General features: G+C 37.3%; 3 non-coding genes across 3 annotated transcripts; 2 read left to right on the forward strand and 1 right to left on the reverse strand.

Annotated features, from left to right (window-relative positions):
• The first annotated feature begins 7,853 nt into the window (after positions 1 to 7,853).
• Positions 7,854 to 7,927, forward strand: Trnat-cgu (transfer RNA threonine (anticodon CGU)). Its single transcript has one exon. It is a non-coding gene; the product is annotated as a tRNA-Thr (tRNA).
• Positions 7,928 to 17,191: 9,264 nt separating this feature from the next.
• On the reverse strand, positions 17,192 to 17,263 carry Trnaa-ugc (transfer RNA alanine (anticodon UGC)). Its single transcript has one exon. It is a non-coding gene; the product is annotated as a tRNA-Ala (tRNA).
• A 4,687-nt stretch (positions 17,264 to 21,950) lies between these two features.
• Positions 21,951 to 22,022, forward strand: Trnaa-ugc (transfer RNA alanine (anticodon UGC)). The gene has a single exon. It is a non-coding gene; the product is annotated as a tRNA-Ala (tRNA).
• Positions 22,023 to 22,114: the final 92 nt, after the last annotated feature.

The raw sequence follows: 22,114 nt of genomic DNA on the forward strand, positions 1-22,114 counted from the left end.
GGCTATGAAATATTGGGTAAATTGAGCTCAAAAGGCGGCAGATCTCTCAGAAAACGAACACAAGTGGTGAAATAGAAGCATTTCGACACAGGCATTTTTTCCTTCCCCAGTTATTGCATTTTGTCAATAATCTCACAGCATCCCCGTCATTTTGGATGTGATCTCTTTTTAAATTTCTATATATGCCTTACTGATTCTCAAACTGCTCACTTCAATTCTCCCTCTCAAGAAAAAAAATTTAAAAACTGGCGCTTTGATGTCTCGCCTGTGAGTCCGAATTTCTCCGGCTAGCTCCTTTGTCTCTTCAGTGGAGGTCTAGCCACCTTTGGGGAAGCGGCATCTCTTTTTATCATGGAGCTTCCACCTCAGCTTCCAACTAGTGACATCCTGTCGCATTAACAAGTAAAGAAAATTTACAGAACTTTCTGTGGTCTCTTTTTTCCCCCTTGGTCAAGCCTTCAGCAACCTCAACTTTCTGCCTGGCTGCAGTGAAGTCAAGCTTATGGACATGAGAGGCGGGTACCAAATTCTTAAAAAGTATTTATAACTACCTACTGTTTCTTATGTCCGGACTCTAGTTGGCCATAGGTGTATCCAGTACTTGTGCCACCTGACTCTCCAGGGAAAACTAAAATTAAAGTATGGGTCTTAGACTGGGCATATGAAAATGCGATGCCCTGAGCATCTATTACCTTAAGATCAAATCATCCTGTGCTGGCAATTATTATTTTTTTAAATTTATTTTTATTGTAAACAAACGGAATACATGTTGTTTCTGATTGTACATGGAGTAATAGCATACCATTTCGTAATCATACATTTATATAGGGTAATGATGTTTGATTCATTGTTATTTTTTCCTTCCCCCCACCCCTCCCACCCCTCTTTTCCCTCTATACAGTCCCTCCTTCCTCCATTCTTGCCCCCCTCCCACCCCCCATTATGTGTCATCATCCGCTTATCAGTGAGATCATTCGCCTTTTGGATTTTTGAGATTGGCTTATCTCACTTAGCATGATATTCTCCAATTTCATCCATTTGCCTCTGTGCTGGCAATTATTGAACAATTGCTCTTGCTAATAATTATTACAGGTCTATAATAATGTAACCCTGATGTAACTCTGAAGACACTAGAACTCTCTGAACTAAATAAAAAGTATATTTTATATTCTTTATATAATATATATAAAGAGCATCTATCAACTGAGTGGCCAATGAGGAAACAGATTACAGATCAGTATCCTTTCTGGTTTCTGGTATTTTCATTCTGCTATATGACCCACAACCTAGGCTAGAGCTTGTGAAATACCAGGAGTTCTACCTAGTAAAGAGTTTCAAATTGTAATTATTCTTTACCCCTTCCTTACCATTCCCTCCACCTTTCCTTCTTTTGTTGTCACATCAAGGCCATCACCAGATTAAGATCAATTACAATCAATTAACCAAAGATTATTTTTTTGAAATTTCTGTTTCCAACTGTGCAGAGACTTGTTTTGAAATGTAGCTATAGTACAAGAAAAATGTCCTAATTATTTCATTCAGTAGGGGATGTGTGCCCTGTGGGAGGAGAAAGAAATCAATATAGTTTCCCCAGCCACCAAATTTCATTAAACTAAAGCAGTGGTTCTCCAACTTGGGATAATGTTGGAATCACATGGAGAGTGCTGACATTTTCTGACACTTGGATCCCTCTTCGAGAAATTCTAGTTTATCTACATGTAGCTTGATTGTTGGCATTTTAAAACCCCCTCTCCCAGGTGTTTTGAATGCAGTCAAGACTGAGAATCACTAGTTTAGAAAGTCTCTCTTTAAATTATCTTTAAATATCCACAAAGGTGGGAGAAAACATTCAGGAGGTATATTTAGCAAGTTTATTTCTTAGGCTGAGATTATCTAGAGACACCATTGACTGTTAAAGTAGTCATAGATATATAATGTCCCCAATTTTTATAATCAAGGACAGATGAAGTAATCAAAGGGATGTAAAAATTTCTTCACATATAGTTGTGTTGAGTTGAGAGAAGCTTTTGTTTATGTTTTAATTCTACCACAATTATCCCAGGACTATAAATCCAGAATTGCTATTTCCTGAGATCTCTAATTTGCAAAGCTACTTGCTGGGAAGAAAGTGGTTCATATAATAATTCAAGGATTTCTGGGACAGAAGAGATGTACCCTAAACCCTGCTTCCCCACATTTAAAATTGAGGCTATCTGTTAATGGGAGGAAAGAAGATAGGAAGTGTCCTGAAATAAATTTATTTCATAGAAAAGTTGACATTCATAACTTGGGGCTGTCTTCATGTTTTATCACATGACTGTGGATCCCTGATAGGAAAATAAAAATACTTTTAATAATATTTCAATAGATTATTATTTTAATTAGATAAAGCTTGATCTCATTTTCTGTAGTATTTTTTTCCCCCTGCCCAAAGACTATTAAATAGAAGCAAAAGTAGGAAAAGCCTGTTTTCTAATAATGTAGAAATGAACAGAGAGCTGAAAGTCAGGGAAAATACTTCTATTTGTTGATATTTACTTCTTAGCATTTAAAAGAAAGGCACAAAGACTCCCGTTTAGAAGCAATGAAACTCCTGTGAGCCTACCCTGAGTTTGACTCCATTTAGTAGTTTCTTTAAATCCTTGTGACTAGAGAAAATTAGCTGTGAATTAAGGTCATTTAGTGAAGAATATAATGTATTCTTTCATTTCAAGCAGATCTACATTGTACTGTAGGGAAATCCTTGCACAGTTTATTCCTAGGTTGTGGCCAATGAACTTTCAATAATTTGAAATAAAATATATACTGATATAGTCTTTTTTTTTTTTAAAGCTAATATCTCTTGTTACTTGATTATATTGGACCTTCAAGTACCAAAGGAGAACAAACCAGGTTTCAAGAAAGATGCCAATGAAAGCATTTCTCCTCACAAAGACATTTGTAACCAGAGTACGAGCCAGGAAACCTAACTTCAGGAAATCGTGTCAAATACAGAAGAATTTAAACATCAAGAAAGGAAATCTTGGGTTGAGGTTGTAGCTCAGTGGTAAAGCACTTGCTTCACATGAGTGAGATCCTGGGTTCAGTCCTCGGCACCACATAAAAACAAATAAAATAAAGGTTAATGTTTAAAAAAAAGGAAAGGAAATCTGGCAGTGTTTGGCAAGAATCTCTGACTTATAAAATAAGTTATCACTTGTGGCCACCTGGAATGAATGTCCCACTAGAAGGAAGACTGGGGACTGAGTTGACCCTGCTCTGTAATAAAGTAAAGTGCATAAGAAAGGAATGGTGGGTGGAAAGGGGATCACAGTTTGTACGTTATGCATTGAAAATGTTAAAGAAAAAAACCTAAATACCTCAATTATTTACTCAAGGCATCAATGGCAGTCTCAGACTGTGACCATTAGAAAAAAAAATCAGCAAGGTTGCCAAAATACAAATGAACTAAACAGACAATTCACAAAAGAAGAAATACAAGTGGCCAACAAATATATGACAAGGTATTCAATATCTATAGCAAGGAAAGAAATGCAGTTCAAACTATACTGAGATTTCATCTCACTCCGTTAGAATGGCAGGCTTCAAGAATACAAATAATAATAAAAGCTGGAGAATGTGTGGGGCAAAAGGAACTGCTGGTGGGATGGTAAATTAGTACAACCATGACGGAACCCAGTGTGGAGGTTCCTCAGAAGACTAGGAATGGAACTGCTATCTGGATCCACTGCAGACCCAGCTAAATAGGAAAAATATTCCTTGATATTTATGTTAAAGAATTGAAGTCAGAGTACTGTAGTGACTTATGCTTACCAAGGTTTGAACCAGTTTTGGTGTCTGTCAATGGATGAATGGATTAAAAAAATGTGATATATATATATATATATATATATATATATATATACACACACACACAATGGAGTTTTATTTGGCCATAAAGAAGAATACAATTATGTCATTTATAGGAGAATGAATGGAACTTGAGAACATTATGCTAAGAGAAACAAGTCAAACTCAGTAAGTCAATGGTGGTATGTGTTCTCTATATGTGGAAGGTAGAGAGAAAAAAAGGGAAAGGAAAGGGGTGGGAGATCTCATGAAAATTGAAGGGAGACTGGTAGAGTAGAGAAGGAGACCAGGAGGAAGAAGGAGGGGAAAGAATAGGTACTGGGGGGATAAAATTTACCAAATTATATTGTTCTATTGTGTGCATTTATGAATAAGTAACAAGAAATTCCACTATTTTGCATAATTATAATGCACAAATGAAAAATTAAAATGTATATAAAACATAATTTAGTACTACACAAACAACCCTATATATTATAATAACCCCAAAGGGCATCACAATAAAAGAATGAGTATTTATATAAATTTTCACAAGTTATTTTTTTTTTAAAGGATACCCAAATGACCCAATGGGGAAAGAAGTCTTTGAAACAAATGGAGAGGTGATCTATAGCAGGAAGTTTTCGAGTTTGAGACCAGCCTGAACAACTTAGGGAGATCAGGAAGAAAGGAGGGGGTAAAGAAGCCCTTTAGTTCAATTCCTAATACTGCAAAATAGGTGATGTTGGAGCAATGAATATACAAATACAAAAGAATGAATTTAGACCCCCTACCTGACACTATGTACAGAATCCAACTTAAACTGGATCATAAACTTAAATGTAAGAATTAAAATTATAAAAATCTTAGAAGAAAACACAAGAGTAAATCCTTGTAACTTTTGATGTACTAAGAAACCATTGCCTAGTTTGAAGTACAAGCAACAAAAGAAAAAATAAATCAGATTTCATCAAAATTAAAAAACTTTTTATGTTCCAAAGGACCCCATCCAGGAAGTGCAAAGAACCCATAGAATGGGAAATGGAAGAAAATAATTTCAAATATACTTGATAGGGAACTTAGATCAGGAATATATAAAGAGCACTTAGCTCAACAATTTAAAAAATGACCCAATTTAAAAATGGACATACCTTTCTCCAAAGGGGGGAGGGCAACAAATGACGAATAAGCAATTGAAAGGATACTCAACATCATTAGTCATTAGGGAATACAAATCAAACACACAATGTGATGCCACTTCCCTACAGCACTATGGTTCTATTAGGATAGCTATAATGAAAGAGGGTGTGGCAGGGAGGGAGAGAGAGAGAGAGAGAAAGAGCAAGAGAAAGAGAATAACTACTTTTGGAGAAGACATAGAGAAATTGGAATCTGCATACATGGTGGAGGCTAAAGAGATCCAGGAGAGGAGGAAAAGGAGAATATAATTTAAATGAGCTACAGTATCTTCTCTTGGTTCTCCTTGACTGCCCTTGTGGCAAGAATCTAAAATGGTTGCTCTTCTCCATATTCTTTGAAAGCCTTGCCACTGTACAACTCTTTGATATAGGAAATTTATTCTAGCTTGCATTCTTTCAAAGACCCTTCCTCTCCATTCCTTTTGCCTACAGTTCATCTCATAGCTCCTTCCCCCATTATCCTGCGTTTCGCCATCTTTGAAAGAATCTCTACAAGATATGGTGAGCCTGAACACATTCTGTTGTGTTCTTGCCCACAGAAAACTGTCTTGTGCCACCAAACATTGAAATTGCAAACTGATTCTCTATCACCTCCCTTCTTAATCTATTTCATGTTTCCCTCTACTCACTCTAATAGACACAAGAAGACATTAGTCTGGGGAATGACATGCCACTTTGGTTCATGTATTCTCAATCCTTCAAGTATTTTTCTTGGCTCTCCTTACTTGGCTGCCTAGCATTTTTGTCTCTTGTAGATTTATTTACTCTTTCAGTTTATTTATTTATTTTCTTTTTTTACAAGTTGTTGATGGACCTTTATTTTCTTTATTTATTTATATGTGGTGCCTCACACATTCTAAGCAAGGGCTCTACCACTGAGCCACAACCCCAGCCCTACTCATTTATTTTCTTGAGCATAATCCATTTCTAGGAGTACTCAATTGGGCTGATTCTGCCTTTTTATATTCTCATGATAATTTCATTTCAAATACCTTGCTGAACTTCCTACTTTAGGGACTTGATCAGATATATTTCACTACGCCTTGACAGATATTCTTTATGTTGTCTAAATATCTGGAATTAACATGAAAGTACTCTAGATGTATTTGAGTATTACTTATGAAGCATATATGCATATATAATTATTAAGACTGTTTTTCAGTAAAATTTAAATCAAATGATTTAAAAATCAGTTGAAACTGGGCAATGTTAGAAAAATACCTAAAACAAAGTACTGTATCATGTACCCAGCTAGATTACTAGCCTAATAGTTGTTCGTCTATCACCTTGCTCTTCTTCTATTATGATACTTCTATAATTTATCAACATTTCTTTTGCAATTTTCTATCTTCTGTGACTATCTTGTACCTAGTTGTAGCCACAGAACTATTTTCAATGCCTGATAGAAATTAGGAAAGACTGGAATTCAAGAGCCTTATCAGGCCCAGAGTCCTCTGAAGGCTTTATTTGGGTAAGCAAAGAATTTTTGAATCATCCTTATTGCCTTTTTAAGAGGGCAGTGGAAGCTGGACAGATGTGCTGTGGCAGTTGCCTGCGTGGTGCATTCACTCGCTCTCAGCACCAGCTTGTGTTCTAATTAAAGGGAAAAAAATCGGGGTTGGGGCCATAGTTCAGAGGTACAGCATTTGTATAGCAGGCTGGAGACCTCAGCCCTTTGTTTAAGGAATAAAGGCAGGGAAGTAGGGCAGTTTGAGAATGATGTCAAAACTCTGGAATTTTTCCATCAGTTAATGTCTACAGTAAGCACTCCTTATCCGTAGATTCTGCATCGGCGTAGTCAAGCAATCTCTGATAGAAAAATAATCGGGGGGAAAATGAGCCTACATTAAAACATGTACAGTTTTTTTTTTTTTTTTTGTCTTTATACCCTAAACAAAAGAGTACAACAACTGTTTACACAGAATTTACATTGATTAGGCATCACCAGTAATCGAGATGATTTCGAGGATACGGGAGGATGTGCTGAGGTTATTATAAGATCACTTGAGCATCCACGGATTTTGGTGTTCAAGGGGGTCCTGGAACCCATCCCCCGCGATCACCGACCCATGACTGTGTTTAACCTCCACAAGTGAGGATCCATGAGGAAAAACGTGTCTTGAAGAACCAAAAACAAGGAAGGCAGAATGGAGGAGAAGGAATTTCCCTGGCATGTGACGCCTCTCTAAGGCCTGCGGGTTTTGGTTCCCATCTGTGCACCTTCATAAGAGCCGCAGAAACGGAGGTCATTTCCCTCCTTCAGGGAAGGCTCTTAAAATCATAAAACCGTTCTGTGAGCTCTGGGCAAGCTGCCTTCGTGCTGTCTCCTATTTTCTCAAGCGGAGTAAGATCTGACAGCTGTTTGGGGAATCAAAGTGTCAGGAATTTTTGTTTGTCAACGCACAAATGTGCTATCTTCCAACAGCCATGAATATTATTAATTTGAGAAAAGTTCTAATTGATCGATTTTGCTAGAAAAGTCTTTCATTCCACTTTTAGAAGATTCAAACACTGAGTGGTTCTGAATTACCACAACCCGGTGAAGATAGAAACTCTCCTGGTCGCACAGACAGACGGCCAATCCTCCGCTGTGAACGCTAGCGTGGGTCTCCACTCTTTCCCATTCCGTGGCTCTATCTGCTTAGTACATTTTCTAAGTAATTACACGAGCGTGGTTATATGTTTTGTTGGGTTTAGAGGGAGTGATCACATCTTTACTACAAAATCAATATATTCGAAAAGTATTTACATAATAACCTTAATTGGCAACAGTTTTTCACCTAATGAAGTAGGGTTTGATCAAAAAAGGAGGAAAGCCAGCCACGTGGCTCTGTGGCTTAGTTGGCTAAAGCGCCTGTCTCGTAAACAGGAGATCCTGGGTTCGAATCCCAGCAGGGCCTTCTACTTGCTAGTTTTCTTAAAAAATTGGGCTACCTTGGCAATTTTAATTTGAAATCATTTTTAACCACAATATTGAACTCGCTGTTTCGAGCTTTAACTTCTCCAGCGACTTCTCATTTCACCAACTTGCTTAAGTACTGTAAGTTTCTATCTCATGATTGCATTGGGATTTAACTGTACTTGGGGGCTCGAGATGAACCATGATAGGGAATGTCTGCAATACAATTGGGAAATTTTAAACTCGAACCATTTAAAATATATTTTGATGATTTCTCAAACTCCAACAATCTTAACTCATGGACAAATGAAAAATTATCGCAACTCAGTGAATACTTACTCTATGGCATTTTGTATCTTTTCTCAAATACTTTTAATGTACAGAAATACTCATTAAAGTAAGCATTACCATGCACATTTTACAGACAAAGAAATTGGGAATGAAAGTGGAGTAATTTACCCAATTCTCACTGCCAATAAAGAAATAATCAGACTAGGATATAAACTCCAAATTTCTCATGATCTTGAATATCAATAAATCTTCTACTGGAAAACAATTCTTGATTTCATAAACCAAGAGCTATCACTAGGGATGGAAATGTAGTTTAATGATAGAGGATGTTCTTTGTATTTATAAGGCCCTGGGTTCAATTCTTAGTCCTGCTATATAAGGCTAAAAGGTCACAAACAGATCTTAAGGAAACTGAGGCTGTTTTAGGGAAACGTTTTATTTTCTGACATTGATCCTTATAGGACTAGGACTCCCTGTACTATGTTGATTTTTTTAAGTGTTGGGGATGAAACCGAGGGCATTGCACCTCCTTGGCCAGCACTCTACCACTGAGCTACACCCCTAGCACTCAATTGATTTAAATCAGGCCGTTAAAGGCAGACAACTAGTCAACGGTGTAATGACTCTGGACTGGCCTGCTATTCCCCAAAGTTATTCTGGATGTGAGATCACTGAAATAAGTTCTGGAAGAAACTCCATATGCTACACAACTCCATATGCTACAGTGGGTCTCAAAAGAGAGGAAAATAAATATCTATTTTAGCTGATAATTATAAAGTTCTATTCATTTCATAATTTATCCCCCAAATTATTAATTGTATGTCTACTCATAACCAAGGTGCAGAAAGGTGAACTAAAACTTTCTGCTACCCCAATGGATAAAAAAAACTTACTGGGGAAGGGGAGAGACAGCAATTACTTACATGACGACGGACATAAATACAACATTGAGGCTGCAAATAATGACTAACATTAAGAGAGATTTAGTTTAATCAAGGAGAAAAAAGGAGAGGCTTCAGTGGCAAAGAAAGAGAACAGTATAGAAATGACAGGCAGAGCATAGATTAATCCAGGCAGAGGGGGTCAGGCAAAGTGTATGGGACGGAAGAAAGGCACAATGCTAGAGTGGGAAGAGCATGATGAGGGCATAAGCAATAAGACTGCAGGAGAACAGGACCAAACCACGTCAGGCTTTTGTAGGTCATGTTGGGGAGCTTTAATTTTATACCAAGGGCAACCAAAATCCATGTGGGAGTAGGCATGAACACATGTTTTAGTTAGCTATTTCGCTGCTGTGACTAAAGGACCCGGCCAGAACAACTGTAGAGGAGGAAAGTTTATTTGAGGGCTCACGGTTTCAGATGGCAAGGCTGAACATCATGGAGGGAGAGTGTGGCAGAAAGAAGCAGCTCACATCATGATTAGAAAGCAGAGAGAGACAGACAGACAGACTCCACTCTCCAGATTCAAATATATACCCAAAGTCACGCTCCAATTCTCCAATTCCCACCTTCTCCAGCCACACCCTTCCATTTCAATTACCGCTCAGTTAATCCCTATGGGGGTTAAATCACTGATTGGATTAAGACTCTTACAACCCAACCATTTCTCCTTTGAACCTTCTTACACTGTCTCACACGTGAGCTTTTGGGGGACACCTCACCTCTACGCCATAGGAAAATACTTATTTCAAAAATTGACTAGCCAAGAAAAACATTGTAACATTTGATATTTATTCTTCTAAAATATTTTTTTCTTTTTGGAAAATAGATTTGAAATTAAACAAAAAGAGCAGATTTCAAGCAATATAACCAGAAATGCAGAAAGTATAGGGGCATGAAATACTCAAAAGGAATTGGCATCAAGTTTTAGAAGGAAAACCCTGCAAGATTGAGTCTGTTTCTGCAACTTCAAGGGGGACATTTCACACATGCGACTATTTTTCAAACCTTTTTAAGTGTAAGATTTTGGCAGAAAAATAAGTAGATGCATCCATTGTGTTTGCTTAATTATAGAACAATAAAAAATAATCCTATCGTGTCTCTCTTTACCTATGTTGATGAATTTGCTGATGTTTTAATGAGCATTTAGTTTTTCTAATTGGGAGTTCTTGTAATTTTTAGCTTGCTATTCTGTTTAATATCAGAAGTTCCTAGTTGCCAAAATAAGGCAAGTCAGATGATAAGTCCTCTAAGATTTTTTGAACCCCAAGGCAGTTATCTAAGGAACTTAAAAGAGCTGTGTAGTATCTGCAAACTCAGCAAAGTGCCAGTCTCCTCACTATGTAAACTAAAGCAGAGAACTCCTACAGGTAGTAAAGTGAAGGAGCTCTCATTTAATTCAGAGTTGCTTTTCTCCCTTCAGAGAAAGCAAAACTTATTCAGGGGACCACATTGCTCACACACACACACACACACACACACACACACACACACACCTGTGTAAATATAAATGCAAAGAAAAGTCTAGTAATAAATTGGCAATGCACAGGAGGGAGGAAAAGGAGCACAAAGCTAATTTTTTCCCATGCTAGGCAAGTGCTCTACCACCCAGCTACATCCCAAGCCCCAAATCATTTTTTTACCTTCTTATTTAGATAACTTTGTGCCTACTAGACAAAGGTTCAACCATCAGACTACATCCCTAGCTACTTAGCATGTTCTTTTTTTGAGTAATAAAGTCTGTATATGTGTTCTGGACCCACCATTGATCAAAAGGGAATCTTTGTTAAACGAAGACTTGACTATCCTAGTATGTTTTTCACTTTTTTCTTTATTCCTACTTTTTCTCTTTCTTTCTTTCTTTCTTTTTTTTGGTATTGGGGGTTGAAACAGGGGCACTTTTCCACTGAGCTACAATCCCATTCCTAACTCCTACCTTTAAAATAATTTCATATTTACAGAAAAGTTGCAAGAAAAAAACAAATATTCCAATGTATCCTTTACCCAATCTTCTCAAATAAGAATATTTTCTCTATAGACACACACACACACACACACAGAGACGAGACGAGAGAGAGAGATTTTGAACCATGACCCTTCACTCCTAAGTACTTCAGTGTGTTTCCTAATAAGAAGAGCTTTCTCTTATATAACCACAATACAGTGATCAAAATCAGAAATTAACATTGATACACTACTATTATCTAATATACAGGCCTTATTCAGACTTTGTTAATTGTCCCTAAAATGTTCCTTTTGGGAAAAGAAAATCTTTGATTAAGCGTTTAATTTCCTTTAATCTATAATCTTCTTTTCTTTTATAACAGTGACATTTTTAGAGTCCAGTCCAGTTATTTTATGTAATATTCTGCTATTCTCTCATGATTAGATACAAATCATGTATTATCAGTAGGAATACCAGAGAACTGAACTTGTGTGGATATTAATAGGAGTCATTCCATTACCAGTGGTGTTAACCTGATTGTTTTGTTATGATGGTGTCTGCCAGGTTTCTCCATATCTTTTCCTTTTCAATAACTATCTTGTGAGGAGATACTTTGAGACTATGTATGTCAATATGCTATTATCATTCAAATTGTACCCACTTAATTTAGTGCCCATTGAAAGGATTCTTGCCTGAATCACTTATTAATATAATGTTTGCCAACTGGTGACTTTCTAAATCTACTATTTATTCTCGATAATTACATGTTGACGTCCTAATATAAGAAGAGTATTTCCTTTCCTCCATTTACTTGTTTATTTGTGGGGACTTGTGGGTTCTTATAATTCACTGCTATAATTCATTTTGATATTTCTTAATCTGAAAAATAATTCAGTGTTCAGTGTAAATAGGGAGTACTCTAAGAATTTTAAGAAGAAAAGAGTTAAATTCAGGAAATTGGATTAATATAAAATCATCAGAAGAGATGGAAAAATAACAGACTAGGATAGAACTTCCAGTCTAAAATATATCTACTAAACGAATGTACAAGGGAAGCTATCAATAAAATTATTGAGACTCAGAACACACCACTGTAGTTGCATTACAGGAGACCCAGAGTTAGGATTAGCAGACTGCTTCCTCTATGACTACATCCCAAACTCATGAAGCAAATGGCTGGGCTTGGGAACATAGACTGTGACTACTGCCTCTGCTGTTATTGTCTCTCAGATCCTAAAAATCAGAATCAGTGTCCATAAACTTTCTAGCTATTATAAAAAAAAAAGTCAAAATCATCAGGATGATATTCTGCCTTCTAAATCTCAGAGGCGTACATCTAACAATTGGTCAAATCTCATTGGCATCAAGATCCCAGGTTGCCAAGATGTCAAAGAAATATACATAGGTTTGCAGGTCCTTCTGTATAGAATGTTATCCAAAAGAAAGTGGGAATGGATGCTGAATGCCAAAATATATCCAAGAAAGCTAAACTCTTCTGATGTTCTGGGTTAGAAAGAGAATAGAAAACAAAATCAATGAGATTTTTTTTTCGTAACAAATGTGTGTTATTTTAAAAGTGTTTCCTGGATAAACATTTACGATTATATTAGTTTGCCAGGGATGTCATAACAAAGTAACACAGACTGAGAGGCTTAAACAACAGAAATTTATTATCTCACAATTCTGGAGGCTAGAAGGCTCAGGTATCAACAGAGTTGCTTTCTTGTTCTTCTTTTTTTTTTCTCACCTTTTTTTGTTGGTACATAATAGTTGTGCATAATGTTGGGATTTGTTTTTACATATTTGTACATGCACACAATTTAACAATATTACTCCCAGCACTTCCCCTCTCCCTCGAGGCCCTCAACCCATCATCCCTTTCCTCTATTGATCTTCCTTTGATTTTCTTGAGATCTACCCCAACTTTCTTTTCCTTTTTCCTCTCTAGCTTGCTCACGTGAGAGAAAACATATGTCCCTTGACCTTCTGAGTTTGACTTATTTCATGTGACATAATGAAATCTAGTTCCATCCATTTTCTTGCAAATGATATAATTTCATTTCTCTTTATGGCTGGATAAAACACCATTGTGTATATATACCACATTTTCTTTATCCATTCATCCATCGATGGACACCTAGGCTGCTTCATAGTTTGGCTATTGTGAATCGTGCTACTATAAACATGGGTAATACTGTAGTATGATGACTATTTATTCAGGATAAATACCAAGGATTGGTATAACTGGGTCATATGGTATTTCTATGCCTAGTCTTTTGAGGAACCTCCATACTGATTTCTATACTTGTTGTATTAACTTATAATTCCACCAACAACGTAGTGTGTTCCTTTTCTCCACAACCTCTTCAGCATTTGTTACTGTTTGTATCTTTAAAAATAATTTTTTTTGCAGTACTGCGGATCAAACTCAGGTCCTGTACATGCTAAGCAAGCACTCTACCACTGAGTCAAATCCATAGCTCCTACTATTTGTATTCTTGATAACTCTCATTCTGATTGGTAGGAGATGCAATCTCAGTTTTGTTTTGATTAGCATTTCCCTAATTGCTAATGATGTAGAACATTTTTTTCATATTTTTGTTGTCTATTTGCATTTGTTCTTCTGAGAAGTATCTGTTTAATTCATTGGAACATTTATTAATTCAGTTATTTGACTTTTGGGTATAGTTTTTTGAGTTCTTTATATATATTCTAGATATTAGTCCTCTGTCAGAAGCAAAGATTTTCTCCCATTCTGTAGGTTATCTCTTCACATTCCTAATTGTTTCCTTTGCTGTGCAGAAGCTTTTGAATTTGATACCATCACATTTATTAAGTGTTGGCTTCTTCTAAGTTCTCTCTCCTTGACTTGTGAATGGCTGTCTTCTGGTATCTTCATAAAATCTTTCCTTTGTGTGTCTGTCCTAACATACACTTCTCATAAAGGTTTCAGTCATATTGGGTCAGGCCACCTGAATTACTTTAACTAAATTTCTCTCTAAAGATTCTATCTCCAAGTAGAGTCATATGCTGAGGTACTGAGATTAGGATTTAACATATGAATTTTATGTACACTTCTGACCCTAACAAGGCTCATTAAGCACATATGGAATTTTCTTGGAACAAAAGTGATTGTTTGGGGACTGGAGTTGTGGTTCAGTGGTAGAGAGCTTGCCTGGCATGAATGAGGCTCTGAGTTTGATACTCAGCACCACATATAAATAAATTAAATTAAACAAAAGATCAATTGACAACAAAAAAAATATTTTAAAAAGTGATCATTTGTTAATTTACTCAGTATTTTATTTATACATTTTCTCTTCCTTCCTCCTTCTCTCTCTCTTCCTTCCTTTATCCTTTATTTTTCTTTCTCCTTCCTTTCTTTTTTCCTTCCTCCATTCTTTCTTTTTACTTTAGCTGTAGCTGTATAGGTAACACTATAATTTATCTGCTTGAATTAAAAATGAGTGCTACTGGCCAAAGGAAGAATTTTAGACAAAATATATTTAACTTTTCGTGTTCAATATTTTAAGGCAAAATAAATGTCACTTGCGGATTATCTAAGATTGAAACACTACCTGCTACATACCCAGTTATGTACTTTCCTATGGGTTGATGTATTCAACAAACAGGGTTACCATACACAAATTCCACTTTCATCAGAATGGTTGGTTACATTTTAAAAAGACACTTAAAAATTACTTTATATCTACTAAACTAATCTACAAGGTAAGCTATCAATAAAATTACTAAGTCTTTTATAACATTGACATTTTTAGAGTCCAGGCCAGTTATTTTATGTAAAATTCTTGAATATTCTTGAATAAATATTCTTGAAAAAAGACAATTATAAATTACTTAATTTCTAATTGTTTTCTTTTGGAAATTGATCTGCAGAAACATTTATTTTTAATAACATTTCAACTTTATATACACTAGAAAAATATAGTTTATCCTTGATTTTTTTCAGTTTGTCAAAAAGATCATATCAAATTTGGTCTATGCAAATAAATCAACATTTTTATTTGTATAGTTTTTATTTTTTTAATTTAATTTAATTTTTTTTTATACCAGGAATTGAACCCAGGCAACTAAACCACTGAGCCACATCCCTAGCCCTATTTGTATTTTATTTAGAGACAAGGTCTCATTGAGTTGCTTTGTGCCTCACTTTTGCTAAGGTTGGGTTTGAACCCATAATCCTCATGTCTCAGCCTCCTGAGCTACTGGGATTACAGGCATATGCCACCATGCCCAGCTACCAGCCCTTTTTATATTTTATTTAAAGACAGGGTCTCACTAAGTTGGTTAGGGTCTCACTAAATTGCTGAGACTGGCTTTGAACTTGCCAAGTTCCTCCTGCTTCAGGCTTCCCAAACTGCTGGGATTACAGGCATGCTAAAGCTCCTGGTTATTTTTATTAAAAAAAAAAATATTTTTATTAAAAAACTTAGTACAGGCTTTCCCTGCACTAAGTTCAATGACTAAGTTTATTTTAACCAAAAGATCAGTTTTTATTTCTTAACCTTTTCACTTCACAATATCCATTTTTTAGCTTTTGTATTCAAAATGTTAAATATATCTCAACTGTTCAATCTTAACATATAAAAGATTAATTCAATCCTTGTTCAGGCAACGGATAAATGCAAAAATAAGCAAGAGACAGAGTTATTATAGAATTTAGGAGGGAGAAGAGTTTAATTTAAAACAAGTATTTTGACAGAATCAAAGCAAAGCAAGGCTCAGCAGTTAGCATCAGGCCTTGGCTGAGAAGTAGACTCAGACCCTATTTTCTTGAAGATACAAAGTGGAGTAAATATTAAATACATGTTTTTTTCTGTGTACTTTTGCAGTCATGTGGGACTGCACATGCTAAGCAAACCTCTTTCTACTGTGCATCCCATGAATACTAAATATTGAGAAACTTTCACTGAAACCCTGAACTTGTTTGGTTATTAAGTCTGAGTTGTTTTTATTTTGCTTTGTTTTGGTTCTGGGGATTGAACCCAGGTCCTTGCATGCCAAGCACAGGCTCTACCACTGAGCTACACTCAGTCTGTTTCCACGCCCTAGTAAAAACCATCTGAGTCTCATGGCTCAGATATTCTAGACAATAGTGAAATGTCCTACTCCTACTGATATAATTTCCAAGAACAAGTTTTCTCAGCTTACCGCTTTAGAGAATACCATTTCTTGGCCTATATTAGTAACTGTTCAGGAGAAATGCAAATAGCAGATTTTTTTTGTGGTTTTAAAAAGAACTAATGAGCAGCCAATGAAAATCATTTCCTTCCCCATCTTTACAAACATTTTTATCAACTCTCTCCTCCCAGTTGAAGGCTGTTCTTGGCCTACAACTTCTCCTAGTTACCTTAGGTCCAGGTAGCCAACTAATTAGAAATTATAGTTGTCATACTTTTATTATTATTATGTTTGATACCAGGGATTGAACTGAGGGGCACTCAGCCACTGAGCTACATCCCCAGCCCTATTTTGTATTTTATTTAGAGACAGGGTCCCACTGAGCTTAGTGCCTCACTTTTGCTGAGGCTGGCTTTGAACTCAAGATCCTCTTGCCTCAGCCTCCCAAGCTGCTGAAATTATAGGCATGTGCCCCCCAGCTGTAGTTATACTTTTGTCCACTTATACAACTAGCATATTTTCTATTCAACAATTAAATTTAAGCATAATTTTTCTAAAGTAGAAGAAATAAGAAATAGAATATTTGTTTATTTGGAAACATAGGAACATTTGTGACAAAGGTAAAAGTGTTGTTGAAAAAAACAAAGGGCAAGGGTGAAAACAAACCAATACATTGTTTTGACCCTCTTTTATTCCTCCCAATTTTCTGCCTCTTCCAAAAAAGGGTTATATAGCACCAGACTCTGTGTGACTTTGGCAGTGAAAGACGGCTATTTTTTTTTCAGAAGCATTTTTTTCTTTCAAAATAAGATGCAGGAAAATGAAATCTGACCTAGATATTTAAACTTTAAATTGCTAGAAATATTTAGTGCTAAAACCCAAGTATCTGTTTATTAAGATTCAGCCTTGAAAAATGGTGGTAGATGGAGATTTAAGAATAAGAAAGTGGAGATGCTGGGGATTGAACCCAGGACCTTACACATGCAAAGCATATGCTCTACCACTGAGCTACATCCCCAATTCCATAGCACATTTATATCACAAAAACACTATTCTTTATGTGCATTTGATAAACTTTTCTCTAAAATATGTTTTGCATAGATTTGTGTGCATACAGGTCTTGAATATCAGAAAGAGGATTTATGCAAAATGATGTCCCTAAAGGCTTTAGATTCATCTGAAACTGACAAGACCCAGTTCAGAAAGAGTGGTTACAAAATGAATTTTTATTTGAACAGGAGAATCAAGAGCCATTTGAAAAAACTGGCATCAGGAAAAGTAGATACATACATAGTAATCACAAACTGCTGGGAAATCTGATGTATAATTAGCAAGGGCCAATCAACCTGGGTAAAGGACCGGGATAGATTCTTCTCACTGTAGCACAGAGCATGGGGTTGGGTCCTTTGTCTCATGAATTTGAAGAATAAAATCCATGGACACAAGGGTGAGAGTAAAGTAATAGGATTTATTAGAGTAACAGAAAGAAAACAGAGCTCCCAAAGAGGGAGGGGTCCCAAGAGGGATACCAAAGGGTGGCTATTGTCTAGGGGTTTACACAGATCTATAGGTTTAAGGAAGTCAACCCCCTGCCCAATCATGGGTAAGTAAGACATTCAGTGTCTATGAGGAATTCATGCAGCCTTAAATTCAATAAGAAATATCAATCAACAGTATTACCCTATGTATATGTATGATTACATGAATGGTGTGAATCTACATTGTGTACAATCATAGAAATGAAAAGTTAAACCCCATTTATGTACAATGAATCAAAATACAGTCTGTAAAAATAAAAATTAAAAAATAAAGAAAATAAAATACAAATGCAAACAAACAAACAAAAAATAGCAATCAGGCATTTTTCCTTCTTTGGAGAGGCATGGAGTCACATAGGTCCTGATTTTAAAATAGTCTTTTTATAAGTTTTTTCAGCAAATATCTGCAGGTGCTGTTTGTGTTCTACTGCCCAGGAAGTTACTCAGGGGCCCATCTCTCTATCTCCCCAGCCTTATCTCTTCCTCCTGACATTATTACAAGGTGCATCCAGTCTCATGTTCAATGTATGTTTAACTGTGGAGAGCAGGCTGTGCCCTGCTCTGTGTTATTCCGGATGTGTAGAATAGTAGTTCTCAGACTATGCCTAAACCTGTGTTACTCCATATTTTAAAGTAGTACTTTGTCATAAGCTACTTCATTTCAAGCTGAAGTACTGAGGTGGAATGACTCTATACTTTCTTTGTTCAAGTAAACAATTATCATCTATCACAACCATAATGCACAAACTACTAAATAGTGTTAATAAAAATGATCTATGAACTTACTGAATTAATCAGAAGCACATGGTATATCAAACTCATATTGGAAAAACCAGACTGTGAGCTTATTGAACACACCACTGAGTGAAGCAACTTTCTCACTTGAGGCCCATAAAAGAAGGAACACACCAAACTGGAAACAGCAGCACCCTGACCCTGTAACCCCAATGCTCATCTCAAGCCTTGCCCAGGAAAATCTCCATAACAATGAACTCCCTAATTTTCTTCCTCCTGCTTCAGCAGACTGGATTCTCCAAGCTGACATCTCAAGTTGACATTCCAAGCTGACACACTGAAATTGCCATTAGACCTTGGACTAGAATAAGTTCCTGTGCTTTGAAAGTTCTGCACTCTGAACAAGTTCATAATCTTATCTGACCACCTACAGTGCTCTTTGCATTCATTCATATCTGGCTCTCTGCCTTTACTCTTAGTTCATAGATTACTGAACTTGTTGGTTGCCTTAACCCTTTATTAGCCTTTCTGTAACATATACACACATGTACATGCATACACACATGTTTTTTAAGTGTGATATGTGAATTGAGTTTTATAGATATTAGAAATTAAGACTGGAATAAAAGAACTTGCTTTTGACCAACTTCTGGCTATCAGGTGATGCACAAATATTTGGTGAACTGACACCAATGAAAGTGGTATAGGCTGTGAATTTGTTATTCAATAAATTCTGATATTGTGGAAAGACACAAACATGTTTGGTTTATGTTAATGACATAGCTCACTCATGATAAAAACACTTAACCTGGTCTAAGAAGAAAACCTGGACTCAGTAAGTAGAGCAAGTAAATCTGTATCCTGTGGAATAAAAAGTGCAATCGAGATACTGAACATTCAAATATAAATCAGGTTATACATTTTTGAAAAGGCTTTAGCATAAGGCAGTGGATCTCCAAGTGTGGTCTTCCGACCAGAAGTATCAATCACATCAGCATCACTTAGATTCTTGTTAAAAATATAGTCCCTAGCCCCCTCCAGATCTATGACAGGAACTCTGAAGCTAAGGCCCAACAATTTGCTTTAATAAGCCCTGGCGGTGATTATGATATGCACTAAAGTTTGAGAAACACTGGTGTAAGGTACTGATGAATAAGACAACTTACCATTGCCTAACAATAATACAGTCCTGTTTCCAGCATGTAAATGGAAAATAATTTGATATAGTAGGTCTGAATTTTTATAGCCATATATTAAAATAAATATTTAAATGTGTGAGGGGACCTCACAGCGCACAGGGCTATGCAGCTGCCTGGAACGAAAGGCCCGAGAGCCAGGGGACCTTGGATTGGTTACCAGCTCATCTTGCTGCTATGCCAGGGGTCCGCACGTGCCAATCAGAGCACCCAGCCGGTCGCGCTCTGCACAAAAACCTTGCTGCCGCGAGAATTGCCGGTTAGTAGGCAAGTTCTGAGATGGAAAGACGCACGGAAAGAGCTGGAGACACCAAGAACGTTTCGAGGTCGGGAGAGAGGGGAGGAGCACCCTGCGTAGCAAGGGTATGGTGGCTGGACGTTTGCCCCGCTTGTCCGTGCTCACGATGAGGAGGCTTTCTGTATACAACTTTCATACTCGTCAAGGGTCTTGTGCCTTGCTAAGGAATACAACCACTCACTTTATTAATTTATTTTGCGGAACTGGCATTGAACTCAGGTTTTCTACCACTGAGCTACATCCCCATCTCCCTTTTAAAGATCAGACTCGCTAATTTGCCAAGACTGGCCTCGATCCTCTTGCCTCAGCCTCCGGAGGAACTGAAACGGCAGACGTGTACCACCACGCGCAGTTTTCATTTGCTTTATTTCTTGAGATATTTACTTTTGAACCTCTTCCGTCGGTTTCAAACGTTTCACCTTAGACTTGCCTCTAGCCCCCATTGTTTTTTCTACTCTCCCTCTCCCCTCCACAACCGCAGAAGGTTTTGGGAAGGAGGACACCCATCACAGCTTTTGGGCATTTCCTGGGAAACTTCAAGTGCTCCAGGGTACCTGGGAACATTCAACAAAGAGAGGTGGTCTTCTCAGGGAATGAAACCCCATGAGGCCAAGGAGTCCACATCAAGGAGGAAAGGGCGGGATAGAAGGTAAGGAATTGTATTCCTGCCTTCCATGTTTGCCAGGGCAGGAAGGAGAGCAGGAATGGAAGGCAGCGCCGGCCACAGTCTGGGAATGCGATGCTGCCCCAATGCTAGGCGCTGCACTGGAGAGTCAACCCGCACTCAAGCCGAATCCTAAGGCAGAGACCAGGCGTGGCCTAGGAGGAATGTTAGACGGTCCAAACCTTGGTTTAAAAGCTGAAATTACGCCCAAGAGCGGGAGCAAGGACCACGTTTTGTCGCTGAAGGGTAGGAGTACGGATGTAGACCCTTGGAACTGAACTGTTGAAAATCACAGTCGCCTCTTCCCAGCGCAGTGAGAGTTCGCACGCAGGAGAGGCGGTTCTGGAGCTTCCGTGACGGTGGCGGAACAGGGTGGCTCTTATTCACCCTGTAGTCACCAGAATCATCTGAGAAACCACCCCAGCCTCATGTCCATATCACAGTGGCACCGGGAGGCCAGAGCAGTCCCACCAGCAGTGAACAGGATCACTTTTTCTGTAGATCTGCCAAGTGTAAATTCTGTAAAAATCAGCTAACATTGCTTCGGTCTTGTATCTACCTGCTAATCAACCCGAACCGGCTGTGAGCCTGAACAGTTTGCTGCCGGGTGCTTACCCTGGAATAAATTCTGGCTCCACTGGCGCCAGAATTTGTACGAAATTCAAGAAACAGAACCTTAGATTGATTCCCGTGCATAACTCTGAACCTTTATTTGGCCAGGTTTCATCTTTCAAGACTCCTGAAGTCATCAATTTCTGATCAAGAATGTGGTATACTTTCTGTCTACTGCCATAGTTACTTATTTTTATCTTTGCCAGAGCACATATACTGTATTAAAATTGTCTACTTAAATTTTTATTGCCTGTACACTTCTTTGCAAGACTCTATACTCTATCATGTATTTTGAATAGAGTACACCTGTAATTTATTTCTCACCGGCTCTTCCAATGGTTGCTACGCGTCAGGCCCTATGTTGTGGTCGTGGTATATAGTGATGAGAAAACCCAGTCATAGCCTCTGACCTCCTGAAGCTATCTTATTAGATAGGGAAGCAACTTTAAATAACAATGACAATCTACATTTATAAACTTGCCAAATGATATTAGGGGAAAATACAAATGGTGAATGGTATTATTCAGTAAATAATTTGTTAAACTTACCTGATTATATTTCTAGGAATGCAGCTTGAGGAAGTCACAAGACTATGCAATACATTGTTTACAGAGCACTAGTGATCATCAATAAAAAGAAAGAACTCCCCATACACTGCAGATGGGGATGTAGCTCAGTGGTAGAGCGCATGCTTTGCATGCATGAGGCCCCGGGTTCGATCCCTGGCATCTCCACTTTGTATGCTTTACTTTCTCACATCTTTTAAAGTTAAATGAACATACTACCAGTCACACTTCAGTGTTCAAAATCTGGTTTACTTTGTTAT

This window comes from Sciurus carolinensis, chromosome 7 (genome assembly GCF_902686445.1).
Source record: "Sciurus carolinensis chromosome 7, mSciCar1.2, whole genome shotgun sequence".
In the NCBI taxonomy this organism is placed as follows: domain Eukaryota; kingdom Metazoa; phylum Chordata; class Mammalia; order Rodentia; family Sciuridae; genus Sciurus; species Sciurus carolinensis.